The 18,094-nt window shown below is 56.6% G+C and overlaps 1 long non-coding RNA gene across 2 annotated transcripts; it reads right to left on the minus strand.

The window, feature by feature from the left end:
• Positions 1–12,826: 12,826 nt before the first annotated feature.
• Positions 12,827–16,460, minus strand: LOC131493584 (uncharacterized). 2 transcript variants are annotated; one of them, XR_009252764.1, is made up of 4 exons: positions 16,375–16,460; positions 15,777–15,878; positions 13,580–13,681; positions 12,827–12,917 (listed from the first exon to the last, which is right to left on the minus strand). It is a non-coding gene; the product is annotated as an uncharacterized LOC131493584 (long non-coding RNA). The 2 variants fall into 2 exon arrangements; XR_009252763.1 differs by lacking the exons at positions 12,827–12,917; positions 13,580–13,681 and adding an exon at positions 13,724–13,949.
• Between the last annotated feature and the right edge of the window lie 1,634 nt (positions 16,461–18,094).

Here is an 18,094-nt window from a genome sequence, read left to right on the forward strand (position 1 = left end):
CTCCTCCTCCTCCTGTGGGTGACTCTTGTGTGATGCAAAACTCTGATGGTGTCACCCGTGATTGAACATCATAGTTTGAGTCAGGGTGAGTGTTCAGTTTTTGGGGGACATGTCACTTTGTTAAATTCTGTCAGTTGTGGGCACCATTGGCTCCAGGGATGGTGGAGGGGCGGTGGCGCATATTTCTGTTTTATAGGTGTTTCCAGCTAGACATTGGGAAGATCAGGGATCTCGTTCATACAAAGTGATTTAGTTGTTCCTAACCTAACTTTATTAGGTATGTTTTAGGAGCAAGGCAAGCGATTCTTGGGCCCACCTGATCTTGGGAGCTCCATAGGCAGTCCCAGATCCAGCTTTCTAATCAAAATGAGCCTACCCTCATAGGAGCGTTTTGTCAAAATTGAAATCCTCTCTGATCCACAAATCTTAGAGAAGGTTGTGCCCAGTGCTCGAGAGACCATTCAGCTCACAGGGTTAGGTGACCGCGTCATTGGGATGCTGCCCTGTCCAAGCCGTGGTGGGAGCTTGTGGTGGGGGGCAGGGCTCACCTGGGTGCCGTCGGAGGGTTTTACTGAGTCCCGGATGTTTTGGAGGAGCAGGGGCAGGGCTGAGCTGCTCTGCGTGCCGCCTAGCTTTGCCTGTTAGGCTGCCTCCCTGTGCTTGTGCTTCTCTGTAAAATGGAGCTCATCGTGGGGCCCTGAGGGGCTGGGGAGGGCGGTTAAATCTCCAAGGGCAGCCGGCACTGCTAGAGGCTCATGAGGGGTGGCTGCCATTGGGACTTGGCCTGTTCACCCCCACCCTCAGGGCCGCCCTTCCAGAAAGGCCTCCTCGAGGAAGGGCTGGTAACTCCTCCTGACTTGCGTGTCCAGGCAGGAGGTAACTTCCTTTCCAGGGAAGGGTTCTTAGGGAGTTAGCATCCACCTGGAGAGAGGAGCCTGCAGGAATGGATCCCCCTCCATTTTTTAAGCTCTGATTTTGTTTCATAACCAAAAATAGAAAAAATAAAACAAAAAGCCAACGAGAGGAGTTGGGAATTCTGTGCAGGGAGGAACTCTGTAAAGTCAAAACTTGCTCAAGAGTGCAGCTGTGGCCTCGGAGCTGGGAGTCCCCTTCAGGATTCGGTGACTCCCCAAGGCTGGGGCCCACTGCCACCACCAGGCTCCCCCGTGAAGGTGGGGGATCACGGTGCCTTTATGTGTGTGGGGAGGGGCGCGGGCCGCTCCCCCTGGAGCTGCCCACCCCTAGGTGTACCAGGTGACTCTCAAGTCCAAGGATTGACCTGCAGGAGGCCCGGTAGGTAGGTGTGTTGAAAGTTGCTGTAAGAATGTCGATGTCCCTTGTGAAGATAACAGGATGGAGGGTTGGCTTTGCCCATGCGGCAGCTTATTAGACGTTTTTGTGTCACGTTGTGGGACAGCTGAGGCTTGTGGAACCACGCTTTTCCTGGCCTCCGTCAGGAACACCAGGCCGTGTCCATCTTCTTAACAGGTGGTTGACTTGCTCAAGAAGGGCGAAGACAGTGATTTTCCATATTCAGTCTACAAGAATCTTACTGAGTTTCAAATTGAGATGGATTTTTTATTTATTGTATTTGCTGAGATTGATTTTTAAAAACAGCATGTTTTGGGGCACCTGGGTGGTCAAGTCAGTTGAATGTCCAACTTCGGCTCAGGTCATGATCTCGCATTTCGTGGGTTCGAGCCCCATGTCGGGCTCTGCTGACAGCTCGGAGCCTGAAGCCTGCTTCGGATTCTGTGTCTCCCCCTCTCTCTGCCCACCGCCTCCCCCCCCCCCGCCCCCCCCGTTCATGCTCTGTCTCTCAATAATAAATAAACGTTAAAAAAATTTTAAATACAAATAGCATGTTTTTATAAATAGAAAATCTCATTTTAGCAAAACTACGTTGTAGTCATGAAAAGTTTAATTGCTCAGTAGAATAACTGCAATACATTTGAAGTGCCTGACTTCGGTCGCCATCCCTTTGTGTCCCTGGAAGGAATCATACAGACGTGTCCTGTGGTCAGAGAAGTTAAAAGCTTCAGATTAAAATAGGAAATAATATTTCTGATTTAGTTTTTAATTAAAATCCATTTTCTTAAAATGGACAGTTGGTTCTTGTTTTTCCTAAATAAAAGTAATTTGGTTCTTTGTAGATAAATTCATTTTTTTTAATGTGTTTCAAGTGTTGGGTTCTAGGAATGGGTAGAAGTTGAAATAACTTCCTGACGCCTCATAAAGTGAAATGTATAGTTCCAAGCAAGACAAGGTTTCATAATTGGTCTCCCAACTCTGGTTTCAGAGTCTTGGCTTTTTTCTCCCATATAGCTTTGTCTGTTACCTATAGACGTTCACATTTGATAGACGGGAGTTCAGCTGGCCTCGGGGAAGGTCAGGGACCCGGGGAGGGGGGTGATAAGGCTCACCTGTGTGCTGGGTGTGTATCGGGGCTCACCATGTGCCGGCTCATCTAGGGCCGCAGCAGCCTTTGTGGAAGGACTCCTGGTGTGTTAAGTCACTGCCGGTTTCCAGGGCCAGGAGCTAGGATTTGAAGCAGGACCCTTGACCTCAGCTCCCCCGTGCTGTGCTTTGAGCAGGCCACGTGCGTGTAGGGCCTGAGCCCAGGGCCAGCCATGGAGTTCCCAAGGCCCGGTGCAAAATGCCATTGTGGGCCCCTTGTTCAAAAAGCAGGAAAAAAGTGCCCTTACAGGTGCTAAGGCCTAAAGCTGCTTTCTTGCACATTTCTCTACCTGTCATGGTTTTTAAAATTTGCAATTTAATGTTCTAAGTAAAGTTAACAATGATTAGCACAAATCCATTTTTCTTTATGTCATGCAGTGATGCTTTTAAATGCAAATGTAGGAGCATTTGGCTTGTATGTGGAATACCTGACCCTAGTTTGGTTTTTTCACTGCTTCCGCCTGCGTATTTTGTTACCAGGACATCGCCAATGTGCACAGCGCCAGACTTCACCTCTCGCTCACTTCTCGATTGGTGCACATTCTCTCAACGTTCACCTTCAGTGCATGGTGAGTGAGGAGGACTGGGTGCTCTCTCTTTCCTTCTGTCAGGTTCCCTGTAGGTGACTGGCTAGCACAGGGGGTGACAGAGTCAGAAGGGATAAGCATCAGTCATTTGTTTCTTAGACCGCTGTTGCCTTCGAAATTCCTGTGCACAAAACAAGTTGTGGTTTGAACAGAAAGCATGGTTGCTTGCGGCTGTGTGCTCCCTGCTTCTTGATCATACGTGTAACATGCTCACCTGTGCCGGCCTCGAGTCCCACTGACTTCCCACGCATCGGGGGCCGCTGGGATTCCGTGCTCACAGGGCATCAGGAATGCTGTGTGTGGACTGGAGCCGGTGGACCTCTGCATTACACGTGTCTCCTCACGTGCATGCTCCCCTATCCCATTACGCTTCCAGAACACTAGCACAAAGGTAAGATGATAAGGAATTCCAAGTGCCAGAGCATGACACTCGTGTGGGCCCTTCTGAGGGCAGGACTGTGGGACTGACTGTAAGGCCCATGAAGCTGGGCCTGCCTCAGAGGGTGTGGTCTGAGGAGTGACGGGTGGAGGTCAAGCCCTGGCCCCAGTGTTCTTTCCTAGAGATTCTGTCAAAGAGCCAGGTAGTGAGTGGAACCACTACCTGCTAAGGAACTTCCTCTCTGAACTTGATCAGAACAGTTCACTAGATGGTGCCTGGGTGGCTCAGTCGTTTAAGCAACCAACTCCTGATTGAAACTCAGGTCATGATCTCGTGGTTGGTGAGTTCGAGCCCCAAGTCGGACTCTGTTGGAACAGAGCCTGCTCGGGAATCTCTCTCTCTTTCTTTCTCTCTCTCTGTCCCTCCCCTATTCATGCTCTCTCTTTCAAATATAAATAAAAAAACCGTTTTCTAGAGAAATGTACACTTAACCCCAAATGCGGTTGCACTGTCCCCTGAATCCTCTGTGTGTGTGAATTCCGGTGTTAATGATTTAGTGAAACAACAGCTATCACTTACCTGGTGTTCACCTGGAGTCAGGTACTGCCCTAAATTCATTAAAACACTGAATTCTACATTGTCCACCCCATCTTAACAGATGGGGAAACTGACGTTAAACGAACTGAACTGGTCCGGGTCGCACAGTTCCAAGTAGACCTGGGATACGGCCCTTGGTCATGTGGTTCCAGGGTTCAGCCTACTGCTCGCGGAGTCCCTGAACAGGCTCGTTCCATCCCCCGTGAGTCGGGAGGCCGGAGGACCCTGGGCCACAAGCGGTGCTAATGCGCCGCGCTGGTACAGGAGGTCAGGGCAACGACCAGCGTCCTCTGCCTTCATCAGGAGGGAAAAACTGATCATCGCAGGAGCCGCCCTCTGTGGAAGGCCAGGTGCTGCTGGTCGAACGGCGGGTACTATTGAGAAGCTGCTAAGGACCCAGCACAGTGTGTCACCGGCACCCTCTTTGCCTTGGGGAAACAGGTTCAGAAATATGCCCGAGCTGCTAACCAGAGAGTGGTCGGGCCAAGGTTCAACACAGCGAGGGGTCTTCCTCAGCAGGTGCTGCGCTTGGGCTGGCGTGGGGGGCGGGGCTCGCAGAGGGTAAGTCCTGGCCCACGGGCTGTACCAGCGCGTGTGGTCGGAGGGAGCCCCTCTGCTCAGGGCAAGCCCCCTCCCGCCTCGGTCTGGGTCCCGGGGCCCCAGAGGGGAGACTTGGTGCCCTGGGGTAGCCTGGGGAGCAGGCCGGCGCTCCGGGAGCTAACCTCCACTCCAGTGTGCCAACAGCGAAGTTCTAAATCAAGTGAACGAAACGTTACAATGTGTGCTGTCCTCTTATCTTGACAAATACAGCCCGCTAATGACCTGGAGGAGTACACGTGAATTTGGAGTAATCTGCTGGGAGGGCTCTTCTGGGTCCGCCCCCGCCCTTCCCGCCTTCAGTTTTCCTCCTCGCCTCGAGGGCCTGGCGCACAGGTGCGGCGCCCCAGCCCGACCGCCCGGGTCTGTGCGCAGGCTCCGGGTCCGCGCGGGGAGGGAGTGCGCAGGCTCCGGCGGCCCCCATCCCCCCTCCGCGGAGTCTCGGTCCCCGCGCGCCAACTTTCTTGAAGGGCCGGCTCCGGGCACGCCCCACCTCTGGAGGGGAGGGTTCCAGTGCGAGCGCCTCCTGAGAGGTAAGTCCCAGTGCGCCCCCCTCCAGACGGGTCGGTGCCGGTGCGCCCCCCTCCCGAGGGGTGGGTGACGGTGGCCCCCTTCCCGAGGGGCTGAGGGTCTCGGGCGCGTGTGCGCCGGGCCCGCGGGCTCCTCGAGGGAAAGCGCGCCGCCGCGCGAGCCTGGAGGCAGATGCCAGGGTCGGAGCGGGTCGCGGGCCCTGCCCGTCTGGGTTCTTGTCCCCTGCATGCCGCGGTCGCGGCGTCTCCAGGGGATCCCCTCTGGCCTTCACCTCCAGGGCGGGTGACTGCGGGCAGTGACGCTAAGCTCTCCAGCCCGCGCGGCCTGGTAGAGGCTCGGGGTGACCTCGGAGGGACCGGGCCGCGAACTGCCACGTCCGGAAAGAATCACACCAGAACGTCTCAAGCCTCAGTCCCTGCAAGTGCAAAACGGCCCCGGCCGGTGCTTCGACTCTCTGGCCGCTGCCGGATCGTAGGGGGTTGCGCCAGGTCGGCCCCCCGAGGGGCCTCCACGCCGGCCGGGGATCTCGGGCGGGCGGAGGCGGCGCATGTCCACGCGGGAGCGCTGCGCTCCGCGTTTCGGGTCGACCCGCGTCGCCTGCAGGGAGGCTGCCGGGCGCCAGGGGGCGCGCGAGGACCGAGGAGCGCTCAGGCTCCGGCCTGCGGAGCCCGGAGCGCGTGCGCTCGGTGCAGTGAGCGCGCCGCGCCGTGTGCGCGTGCGCTCAGTGCCGACGGCGCACCTGCGGGACGGCGGTCCCCTGCCTCTCTTGCTTCCCGGGAGCGCGCCGCGAGCACCTGCGCGGAGGTCCCCCGAGTGACTCACGTCGTCCGGTCCGCGAGTTCCAAGCGTTGGGGCCTCGTCTTCCGACCCGGGGTGTTCACGGTGCCGTCGCCGCGGCCGCCCCCTGCAGCCGGGCCCCGGGAGGCCTCGGGTGCGGGCCGCAGGGGACCCCGCAGGGCTGGCGCGGTGAGCGGTCCTCGCCGAGAGCTGGCGCCTCCGGACCTGGCCGCGGCGGGGGGCGGCCTCCGGCAGACGGCTCCCCGGGGAGGGCCCGGCCCCCGCGCTCCTGCCGCGCGCGCAGAGGTGGCCGCGCAGTGCCGGGGCTCAGTGCCCGGCGGCCTCCAGGCTGTGTGGTCAGCTCCGCGCGTGGGACTTCTTGTTATTGGGCCACAGTAAACCCTCAGTGTCCCGTTGAAGAGGGGAGACGGTCGGCGGGTGGGGGGGGGGCCTGCCAGACAGTGGGAACCACGTGAGTTTAGAGTTTTTTAATTAGTGTTTATTTTCTAGACTAGTTTTAGATTACAGAAACATTAAGTCCGTGGTCCTGAGGGTGCCCATATACCCCCCACCCCGTGTCCCCAATTATGAGCATCTTACCTTAGTATGCTTCATTTCTTATAATTAACGAGCCGATATGGATACACTATTGTTAGCTGAAGTCCAGACTTTTTCAGATTCCCTTAGTTTCTACCTGATGTCTTTTGTTCCTGTCCCAGGATCCCAGAGAACACTTAGTTGTCATGTTTTCTTAGGCACCTGTGTGACGGGTGCCTCAGACTGCCCTTGTTTTTGATAACCTTGGCCTCGGAAGAGGCGTGCTTGGGTACTTTGGAAGATGTCACTCTTTTGGGATCTGAGGTTTTTGCCATAATTAAATTGGGGCAGTGGGTTTGGGGAGGAGGTCTGCAAAGGTAAAGTGCCCTTCTCATCACCCTGTGGTGAGGGGCCATATTGTCAACATGACTTTCCACTGCTGACCTTCACCTTGATCTGGCTGAGGTCACGCTTGTCTCCACTGTCCGGATACTGTTTTTTGCCCCTGTCTATACCGACTGTCTTTGGAAGGAAGTCACCACACTCAGCCCATGTGTAAGGGACCTCTTCAGGGGGAATATCTAATACACCACCAGGAATTCTTTGACATGGAAGTTTTGGGAGATTTTTCTCTTCTTTCCATTTGTTTGTCCAGTCAGCTGTGTCCTATCAGTATGGACTCACAAAATATTTATTTTATGCTTAAAAGGTAGGTCAGAGTAGGGCTTTAAGGTTGGGTAAGTCTGGAGGTGTATACATAGCTTTTGTTATATGGGTCCCTATTGCTGTCTGTGTTTGGAGTATTTCAAACGAAGTGAAAAAAAAAATAGGGTCAGGGCCATCGTTGAGGGCCTGAACCAAGCAGGTGGACTGTCAGTGTCCCCATGGCACCCCATGATGGGGAGGGCTAAGCCTGGATGGGTGGCCGCTCTGGCTGTTCTCTGCCCCTTCTCTCTGCCCTAGCTCCCTTCTAGGGTCATGTCCAGGGCTCCTGGGGCATAGGCCCAGCTCCCAGTGGCGTCCAAAACCTGCCATATTCAGGTCAGGGCTCTTGCTCAGCTGACACAGACTGCGGGCAGGCCTCAGATGGGCTGGACCAGGGCCCTGTCCTCCCAGATGGCCTCCCTGGGGCACACGCACACTGCCTTTTACTGGACTGCAGTATTGTTGCCGTGGAGGAAAATGTGACTTTGAAAGTGCTGGGCTGGAGGGCATCTGTGGGCCCCCTGTTTCCCACAGGGATCTTCAGACAGAGTCACCATTTGTGCCCTAAATGGAACTCCTATCCCTGATTTTGGGCCACACCCCCAGCCAGAGGGAGGTGTGTCTGTGGGGGCCTGCTTGGACTGCATCCAGCCTGGGCTGATGGATGTGGGCTCATTATCTTGTCTGTCTTGGGGGATGGTATTAGCTTGGCAGTTAATAAAGGATTTTAATTAAAGAGGGAAGAATCATTTTGGCAAAGTAGCCTCATTCCCAAACTCAGATGACCTATCAAAGTTATAAGTTTGGTTTATTTCCATACGAGGCTCTGCTGTTTAGCAGGGAGTTTGGTGTGGAGCCTGGGGGAGATGCTGGGCACCCTGGTGGGGGCGGGGGGAGCCTGCTTTCCCCTCTCTTCTCTGCTGTGGAAGCCCGGCAGCCCTCCCGATCCTTGCGTCTTCAGTCTGTCCCCTCTGGCCACCCCTAGGACCCCCAGCAGGTGTACATGTGCCCTCTGACTCTCTCTGTGTCTCTGCCTTGCAGGGTTTGGCTCTTGCAGGGGCTGCCTGGGGTCTGCAGGCCATTTGGGCTATTGCAGCCCGTTCTGCGAGTGCTGGCTGGTGGGACCTTGACGAAACTTGAGATAATCGTAGGTTCACATGCAACTGTGAGAAACAACACAGAGAAATCCCAGTACCGTCACCCGGCTCCCCATAAGGGGCGTCATGCAGTGTGCTAACAGCACATTGGTACCAATATGATGCACCGGTCGTGATCAGATTTCACCAGTTCCGTGTTAACCTGATTATCACAGCAGATCTCTGGTTTCCAGGGTCAGGTGACAATCCAGGCCACTGCCACCCTGTGCAGCCTGGCGATTTGGTAAGACTCCCTTCTTTCTGTGCGTGCTCAGCGTTAATTGTTTTCATGTAAATAGGACGTTTATTCTCACTCTCTGCACCAACTTTGGCCACAGTAGCAGCACTGTCCCTTCTTCGCCTCTGGTCCTGTTCGGGCCTCCCTGTGTCTGCCACCATGTGGGGTTTGGAGGGGGGGGGGTCTCATACACACGGGATATGTGGGCTTGGCTGGGGGCTGGCTGGCCTCTCCACCCCACACCCCCGCCCCCCCCCCCCCCGCCCCGCCAGCCTAGGCTTGTTCTCACCATGTCGCAGTGTCCAGGAGAGGGAGTGGGCATGTGCAGTGCCTCTGGGGCCCAGGCGAGAGCTGGAAGCCTGTCCTTTGCTCTGCGGCTGCAACCAGCCCCAGTTCAGGGCCAGAGAGAGAGACTCTGCCTCTTCCGGGGGCTGCAGAGGGGCACTGAGAGGGGCCGGGTTGCAGGGAGGGAGAGCTGGGGCTCTCCTGTCCTGGTGCAGCTAAGCTGCGGGGGCAGAGGCTGGTGCAGGTGTCCTGGTCAGTCTGGGAAGAGAGGCTGGCATGTGCTTGTGAGTGAGTGCCTGTGTGCTTGCTTGTATGTGTGTGCGCACACACGCACGTGTTCGGGAGGTACAAGCCCGTCTCCAGCGTGTCTTGTTTGTGTTCCTGTCAAAAACCCGGATGGTTTGTGGAAGGCCAGAGCCTGAGTCCAGATGGGGGCTAGGGCAGGAGCTCCAGCAACGTGTGGTCCCATCTGCTGTCCAGGACGGACCCTGAGATGCTTGCATGTGACCTTGCAGAGTGTTGCCAGGAGCATGAGTTAGTTCAGTCCCTGCTTCGGTGAGGCTGTTCTCCATGACAGGGTCCTGTGAAAGACCCATGGGCACAGCAGGTCGCAGTGGGGCACCCAACCTCCCACTCATCGGAACGGCCACGGTCAGTGACTCACCGGCTGCAGCCACCCCACTGGAGGCTCCAGACTGAGGGAGGCCTGCGGGGCATATGGGCTGTGCCCTCCTGACCAGGTGCCCCTCTCCAGCTGTAGGGGTCCCATGGGCCCCGGAGAGGAGGGAAGTTTCCCAGCTTCGCACAGTCCCTTTCTGCTCCAAATCCTCTCTGTCGGCTAGACTCAGATTCGATGGACATTTCTTCTCCAGGTACGAAGTGCTGTGAACCAAGAGAATCTTTCTTTTATTAGGAGATAAAAACTGGGGACTGATTTCTTTTAGTGCTCAAGGCTGAGACCCTCAGTGCAGATTAGTCTGTAGGGAGAGGGCGAGCGATGCCCCCAGGTTCTCGACAAACGCTGATGACCTACCTAACTCTTGTGTGTTGTCGTGCTGAATGGAGGCCGTGCAGAAGCAGCGTGTGACAAAGGTACCAGCTGCTGGCACAGCCCTCTGGGCCCTGGGGTGGAGGGACATGCATGTCTCTCAAGCACCAGAGTCAACATGGTGACAGAGGCAAGCCGCTCAGTGACAGTTTTTCAGGGAACATGTTTGGCTGCCTGTGCAAACACGCGAATAATTGATTTCAAATACAGATCAGAATAGAAATTGTGAAAAAGACACCAAATGTTTGGCCAATAGAAATTAGTGTTTTCTCAGAGCCCTGGGATCTGTCTGAGGAACTTGTCCTGTTTTCTCCTCAAGCTGGAGGTGGGGAAGGGGATCCCACCTGGAGGTTTCACGGTGCAGCAGGCTGCATTGTAACAACAACCCTCCTCAGTCAATGCTGGTGAGGTGACTTACCAGCAAAGGTCCTGCGGCTCTCAGTGCGGTCTGCGCTGCAGAACATCAAGAGAGCACTTTGGCCATGATTTTAAAGTACATTGTGCACGACAGACATAGACTCAGTCGGGGGACTGAGTGGAGGCACCTGTTCCTGGCAGGGCCACACCCCCTGGCACTCTTCGTAAATGGAAATAGAGAAATCTGGTTGCTCCTAAAACCCCCCTCTAACTTGTACTCGTTATTTCCGGAAGCCCAGATGATGAGGCACCCCTGCCTCAGGACCAGCTTCCAGGTGGGGTCCTGGCTCGTGGTCTGACTGGGTGGCCCTGGCCTCCCCTGCCCAGCTCCAGAGGCTTTGTCCAGAGCAATGGTGGCTTCATTCTTGAAGCTTGCTTTAAAATGCACTGCTTTTTAGTGTAGACTTTGCTTAGAAATGAGTATAAAAGTCACATGCGTGGTCTGGAAGGATTTACAAGGGGGTGGCTGGAAGGTGGAAATCAGTGACACTTTGCTTTAATCAGATTTAGTTGCTTTGTGCCTAGAGGGAAGTCAGATTTCAAAGTGCGGCTGGCCTATCTGAGATGTTAATCCTCTGCCCTCCCCTGGCGGCTCCCTCCCCCTGTTCCAGCAGGTGTCTGTGCTCCAGGCCGCCTCCAGGGGAATCTTGCCTACTTCTAGCTTGGCTCCCTGGGCTCCCCGCCTGCCTGAAGGAGGGTGGATGGCTGGGGGAAGAAGGAGCATGGTTTGGGGGATGGGGCGGCGGGTGAGGAAGGCAGACAGGGAAAGGGAGAGACGATGAGTATTCCCCAGGTGGGTCCTGCTTGCGGGGGGTTGTCTCCCTGGGTGATGGTGGGTCTGCAGGAGGGGCCAGCCCTGGGTGATAGGGGGATGCCAGATGGCCAGTGCCGCTGGACCCTGGACATGAGGCTCCCCTGGGGTAGGGTGGGGATGCCCTCAGCGGGGCTGTGACCCTGCCCCCCACCATGCCCCTGTGTTTGGGCGTCATGCCACAGGGAGGCCCCAGGAGTGACAGATGAAACATGTTCCTGTGATTCAGAGAAAAGGCAGGAAGTGTTGTTTCTGGAATGTGTGCTCTGGGAGACTTGCCTGCACCCCACGCCCGTCTGCGAATGTGGACTTGCACAGGTTCGTCCTTGCCTGTGCTAACCTGGTGGTGGCCTGCCTCAGTTTGCTCATCTGTAAGTGGGGCTGGCAGGGAGGAGTGTGGTGGAGGCCCCACGTCCCAGGGGCCCGGTCTCAGGGTGGCCCTGTGCCAGCGGTGAGTCAGGGGCGCAGAAGGGGAGGTGAGTGCTGGAGGGAAGGAGGTGCCCGGCTGGGAAGGACAATGAGGTGGATGGGGGTTGGGGCAGGGTAGGGGGTGTTCCCAGCAGCATGGCGCGTGGGGGATTCTGGGATCCGGGATGGAGGGGGGCAGGTCCCCGAGAGCTGCTGTCAGAGGGTGCTGTTGGGTGGGGGTAAGAACTGGCGAGGGTTGGGGCTTGGGGGTCCTTGCGAGGGAGTGAGGGAGCCAGGGGCCTCGGCTGCTGGGCAGCAGGAACCAGCCAAGGAGTGGTGGGCAGGTGCCAGCGGAATGAGGCCAGCCTTGCTCTTTGGTGGCCAAATGTGTGCTGAGCCCAGAGGGGCTGCTAGGGCCTCTGCAGTGAAATGGGGGCCCCTTCAAATGTGTCAGGGTGATGAGCCAGAAGCATGTGATGTGCACAGGGGCAGGGTGTCCCCAGGGTTGCTGGCTCTCATAGCCTCCTGTCTCCCTGGGGACCCAGCCTCCTCTGCCTTGTGCTGCCAGAGTCATTGTTCCCAGGATGATGGTGGAGCTGGGCCTTCTGTCTTCCTGCACCTTTGCTCCTGGCTGCAGGAAGGGCGCAGAGGCCCCTTGTGCCCCAGAAGAGTGTGTGTTTTGCAGCCTCCTGCAGCCAGGCAGCTCACCCCCTGGAGGAGGTCCGGAGACCCTGGCAGTGGGCAGAAGGGCTAGCCTGGGGGCACCTGGGGAACTCCGTCAACTGAGCGTCCAACTCTCGGTTTTGGCTCAGGTCATGATCTCATGGTTCATGAGTTCAAACCCCACGTCGGGCTCTGCACTGACAGTGCAGAGAGTTGCACTGTCTCTCTCTCTCGCTCTCTCTCTCGCTCTCGCTCTCTCGCTCTCTCTCTTTCTCTGCCCCTCCTCTGCTCACAGTCTCTCTCTCTCTCTCAAATACAAATAAACTTAAAAAAAAAAAAAAAAAAGGAAGGGCCAGCTGGGAGGGCCCTGTGCCAGCTCTCCCGCCCCGCCCGTTAGTGCCCGCCGAGCCACGTCCCTTGAGCCACACTGTTCCCTTTGGGAGGAGACGCAGGCGTGAGCTCCATATTTCAGAATTAACGTTTCCTTCAAGCGAACACTGGAAGTCCCATAATTTCATTAGGTGCAATCAAAAACTCCATTTGCTTTTATTAGTTTGAAAGCTGCTCGCAGAGTGGCCTCGAGGATAGGGTGGCTCGCAAGACAGGAGGAGGAGACTCCTCCCTGAAGGTCACCACGGCCGTGACCTGCAGCCTCTCTCATCCATGCTGCTGGCCGCGGGGAACCCCCCGGGGGCTGGGGCTGCTGTCCTTAAAGATCCCTTGTCTCCATGCAGTGGACTGTTACTGAACATTAAAAGGAAGGAATGCTGACACGGGCTGAGGCACGGGTGAGCCCTGGAGGACGTCACAGAACAAGTGCCCTGAGATTCCACTCGCAGGAAGGATCACAAATAGTACAGACAGGGAGTTAGTTGAATGCGCTTTCCAGGGGGTGAGGAGAGTTAGTGTTTAGCGGGGGCAGAGTTTCCGTTGGGAAGACGAGCAGGTTCTGGAGACGATGGCGGGGACGGCTGCACCACGGGGCACAGGCATTTAATGCCACTGAACTGCGCGCCCCCAAGTGGTCGCTTTTATGTTCTGTGTATTTCACTACAATTCTCAAAGTGAAAAACGGGCGCCTGGGGGGCGCAGTGGGTCAAGCGTCCGACTCCTGATTTCGGCTCAGGTCGTGATCTCACCTGAGATCAAGCCCCGCGTCAGGCTCTGCGCTGACGGCACAGAGCCTGCTTGGGACCCTCTCTCTCTCTCCCTCCCTCTCTGCCCCCCCCCCACTCACACTCACTCACTCTCAAACTTAAAAAAATAAAAAGTAAAAAGATTATTATTATTATTTTGGCCTTGGTCAGCTTTGCGTTAACAAAGGCCCCTTGAGCCCTCAGTAAACCTGGGTCACCAGACGCAGATAGTAGGCGAGTTGCCATGGGCTCTGGGAGGTGGGGACTCACGTTGCAAACACACCCTGGTTGCTGGCTGCCCATGAATTTGGGGGTGACCCTCTGCCATTGCTTCTCCCTCTGTGAGTGGGGGCGGCACGGTCAGCGTCCTTCCTGGAAGTTGAACGCAGACGCTGAGCAGTGGTTGTGGTTGCATCGAATGAGTTTTCTACTCTAAGTCCTGGGGTGAGGTCACTGTAACTGGGAGGTGGCCACGTGTCCCGTCTCTGCTGGCTCATCTCCGTTCACGCCCGGCACGGTTATCAAGGCCCTCTGTCCGTTCTCTGGAGTGTCTCCTCCTGGGGTGATGCGTCCTGGGGCCATCCTTCCTAGAAGATGCCATGACGGGCGAGCTCCTCTTTGAGTGGGTTTATGCCCCCAGCTGTGGGAGAGCTGCTGTCAGGCCAGCCGTCTCTGAGAGTTTCCCTCAGCAGGCCTGAGGTCATGCCCTTCCCTGGGGTATCGGCAGGGAGCATAAGGCCCGGCGCCCCTCTGGAGGGCATCCCCGTGGCAGAGCTGCATGGAGGGTGGGCTGAGGCCTTTGTGGAGACCGAAGGCAGCCTGCCTCACCCTCCATCCGCCCGGCTGCTCCCCTCCCCTGGGGTGCAGGTGCTCAGAGGGTCCCTGATAACCCTCCTGCACACTAGTCTCCAAGTAAGGGTGGGCTCCCCCAGGGGTGGCCTCTGGAGGCAGACACTCAGGTGAGATTTGGGAGCTGGCAGTGAGGACCCACCTCTGGTGGCGGCGGCGTTGGGGTGGGGGACACAGTCAGGTGGGAACAGCAGACGTTCCAGAGAGAGCACCCTTGGCAGCAGCTAAAGCCCCCAGCCCCACAGCGGGGGCACAGGAAGCTTCAGCCAGGCAGAGCTCAGCCTTGGGAGGGGAAGATAAGGACCTGAGGTTCGGGAGGGGGTCCCGGAAGGTCTGGGAGGCTCTGATTCTGTGGCGGAAGGGGCCACGTCTTCCCACTGCCGGCTGGGGCTCCCCTTGCCTGAAAACAGTACAGACTCCTGTCCCAGGCCTCAGGCCCCCCTCTTGGACACAGGTCACAGCCTCTCCCCAAGTTGGGCCTGTGGAGGGCTCACGCCTAAAAAGGCCCTTGCCTCGGGCTCCAGGATGCGCTGGGGTGGGGCTGAGCCTCCGTGGTAGCACATCAGGGTAGGAAAGGGAATTTGTGACACATCCTCAGGGTTGCTGGAAGGCCACCCGGAGGTGGTGTCCATGGGGAGAGTCTGGAGGCACGAGGACATGCCTGAGCGGGGCTCCAGCACCCCCGGGGAGCTCCACGGTGGCCTCCCCCGTAGGGGCGGGAGGGGACCCCACACTACAGGGGACGAGCTGTCACAGAGGGAGGCCACGGTCACAGCAGTGAGGGGCTGGAGGAGGACATCACCGTGGAGGTGTCAGAGGAGGGCGGACAGCGGGGAGTGTTCAGTGTCCACAACCGGGGGAGTCGGGAGGCTGGGGAGCTGCCCAGGACAGGGCACGGCCTTGGCCAGATTGTGGGACCTGAGACACTTTTCCCACTCGAACTCGTGAGGGAGGGAGGCCAGGTGTCCTGGAGGAAGGACAGGGTGGGGGATAATGGCCCCGTGCAGCCTCAGCACATGCAGGTCCAGAGGAGCCAGAGGGAGGGGGACCCAGGTCTGCCCGACAAAGGGCTGGGCACCCAGGACAGGCTTCCAGAGCCTTCCTGCTGAGCTGGGGAGTTGGCCTGATGCCTGCCTAGCAACGCTGACTCTGTCTGGCCGAAGGGCACGTGGAGTCCCTGGGGTCGCCACCACCGGGGAGGAGATGGTGGAGGGGAGGGAAGGGGTGAGGGGATATGGAAGGAGTGAGCCAGGAGGAGAGGTCCCCTGCCAGGGAGGGGGTGCCGGTCTGAGGAGGGGAGGGCAGACAGCGAGGCAGCGGGGAGGTTCGGCTGCACCACCACCGGCTCCCAAAGCTTTCCGAAGCCTATTTACTGACATTGTCACGGAAAAAGAAACACAGCGTGGAATTCAGCATCTTCACTATTTCAAGTGTGCAGTTCAGTGGTGCTGAGTGTGCCCTGTTGGTGAGCCGCTCGCCACCAGGCCTTCAGTGTCCCCCAGTCCCCAAAGCCCATTTTCCTTCTGTAACTAACAAATGATCCCACTTTGTTGGTGGCGGGCTGGCCATTAATGATCCAGAGAAAACCCCGACCTCCTGGTTTCTCCCAGCCTCTCACCTCTTTCCCTTGAGAAGGGAGAGACCATTCTTTCCTGTCTTCCTGGGATTTTAATGGATCTTACCCTCCCGAGAGGAAGAAATAGCCTTTTAAGACAACTTCCTGAAAGTCAAAATAATTCCCAGTGGTTATTTTTAATGCTCTTATTATATGAATTGCACAGAAATAGCTCGCCAATGTCGTTTCTCTCCTGTAAGCTCCACTATGATGTATCTGCCCTGAAAAGCCCTGCCTGCCCTTCCGCCCCCTCCCTGCTCTCTCCTTCCTCCCCCTTTCTCTCCCTCCTCTCCCTCCCTCCTACCCACCCTCCTCCCTCTGCTTCCTTCCCCTGTCTCCCCCCCACCCCCCGTCTTCTTCCTCCCCCTCTTTCTTCCTTCTTCTCCCTCTCTCTCCTTCCTACTCCCTCCTCCCTCTCCTTCCTCCCCCTCCTCCCCCCTCTTTCCACCACCTCCCCCCCTGCTGTCCTCCCACTTCCTCTCCCTCCTCCCTCTCCCTCCCCTTCCTCCTCCCCCTCTCTCCTACTTGCTTCCCTCCTCCTTCTCTCCTCCCCTCCCCACACTCCTTCCATATCCCCTCACCCCTTCCCTTCCCACTCTACCTCCCCCCTCCTTGTTAAGTGGCTGAGGGGTTTGTAGGTGTCAGGCTGATAACGCAGTGGCTCTTCCATGTGTGGTCCTGTGTCTCAGCCTGGTGCCCTGAGGGGTAGAGGGTCACTGAATGCCCACTGTGATTCTTGAGTTGGCTGGTGGGTGCTCAGCCTTGTGCTCCCCACAAGGCCCAGTGGAGACCCGTGCTTGGGCAGATGCTCTTAGTTTTCCGAGCTGTCTAAGAGATGGTGGCTGGTAAAGGACCTCTGTCCAACTGCAGGGGCCAGAAAGCCCAGCGTTGTTGGTTCAGCCCATGGTTCAGGTGATTTTCTGGATGACCGCCTCCTTCATGTTCAGGGAGACGGTGCCCTCTACACCTCTGGCCAAAGTGGAGAATGTGCGTTGCAGGAGGCATCCTTCCTTTGAAGCTAGGTGGTCATGGGCACGGCCTCCTGGGCAGCCCTGGGCTCCGGGCGGGTGTCCTGTGCCTGCTAGCTCCCAGGTAGGCATGCACAGGGGTGCTGCCCCTACCCCACCCCCAGATGAATGTGACTGAGTGTAGTGCTTCTGGCTGCCTGTCTTTCTGACCTTGGCAGCCAAGGCTATGAAAACCCATTGAGAATCCGATATTACAGATTTTCCTTAAATGCTGTTATTTCATGTCAAAAATGCTGGCCAGGAGACGCCACCACATTCTTGAAGGTCACAAAGGGTTTATGAAGCCAATTTGAAAGGGTGCTTGTTGTGAACACAAACTTATGGACACTTTTCTGTTTCTTGTGGATCTTCACTATTCAACGGGCAATCAGATTTATCTCCCACGTGTGTTCTCATTTTCCTCCAAAGATAATTACACGTGATACACTCTGGCATGCTGAGCTCCACTTTTGTGTTTTCCTTGACTTCGGAAATGTGAAGATATTATAAATTGTGCAATAAAAAGCTGATTCTGTATCGAATGCGACAAAAAGGCTCTCTTTCTAACTGCATGTGTGAATCTCGTGCACATCTTCATTAGGGGTGTTAGTATATTGGAAAGATGCACCAAAGTTGGCAAGTAAGAAAGGATCCTCATCACGCACAGGTTAATGCATTTTTCTCTGTTGACGGCTGTGGGAAGGATGCCTCCAGGATGGGGCTCAGGTCTGCACCAGGGACCCTGCCTCTTCCACATTCGTGGGCTTTGATGAGTGTCTGCTTCTGGGGGCACAGAGATTTGGTAATGGGGCCACGTCAGGGCTGGAGTGTTTAGGGCACTTTACGCACACAGGAGCCTCACAGCTAAACCAAATGGTGCCTGGGGCTCCATTTTGCAGGCAAGGAACAGGTTCAGAGAGGTAAGGACGGGTACAGGACACATGGCAGGGATTGGAGCCCAGGTCTATTTTTGTCTGAACCAAAAACCCCAGCTTTTCCCTTCAACCAAGGGTCTCCCTGAGCCTGTGGGGCCGGCTAGGTGGGAGTGGGGTAGGGTGGGGCACCATGTGCGGCCCAGGGACAATAAGGCAGAGTGTCTTTGGGTGAAATGTGTTTGTCCTGTGTTCACTCGTATTCCATGGCCTCACCCCAGGCCTTAGTCCTTTGGGTTTCCTCCTCCAGCACCATGGACAGAGGAGAGGGCACGGAGGCTAACAGAGGAGGACAGAGGACCAAGAAACATTAAAATCTTCGTCCTTGTCTAGTTAAGCTTCTAAAGCATTTGGTTTCAGAGCTGAGAGTGGGAGAAGAGGA

This window comes from Neofelis nebulosa, chromosome 13 (genome assembly GCF_028018385.1).
Source record: "Neofelis nebulosa isolate mNeoNeb1 chromosome 13, mNeoNeb1.pri, whole genome shotgun sequence".
Lineage (NCBI taxonomy): Eukaryota > Metazoa > Chordata > Mammalia > Carnivora > Felidae > Neofelis > Neofelis nebulosa.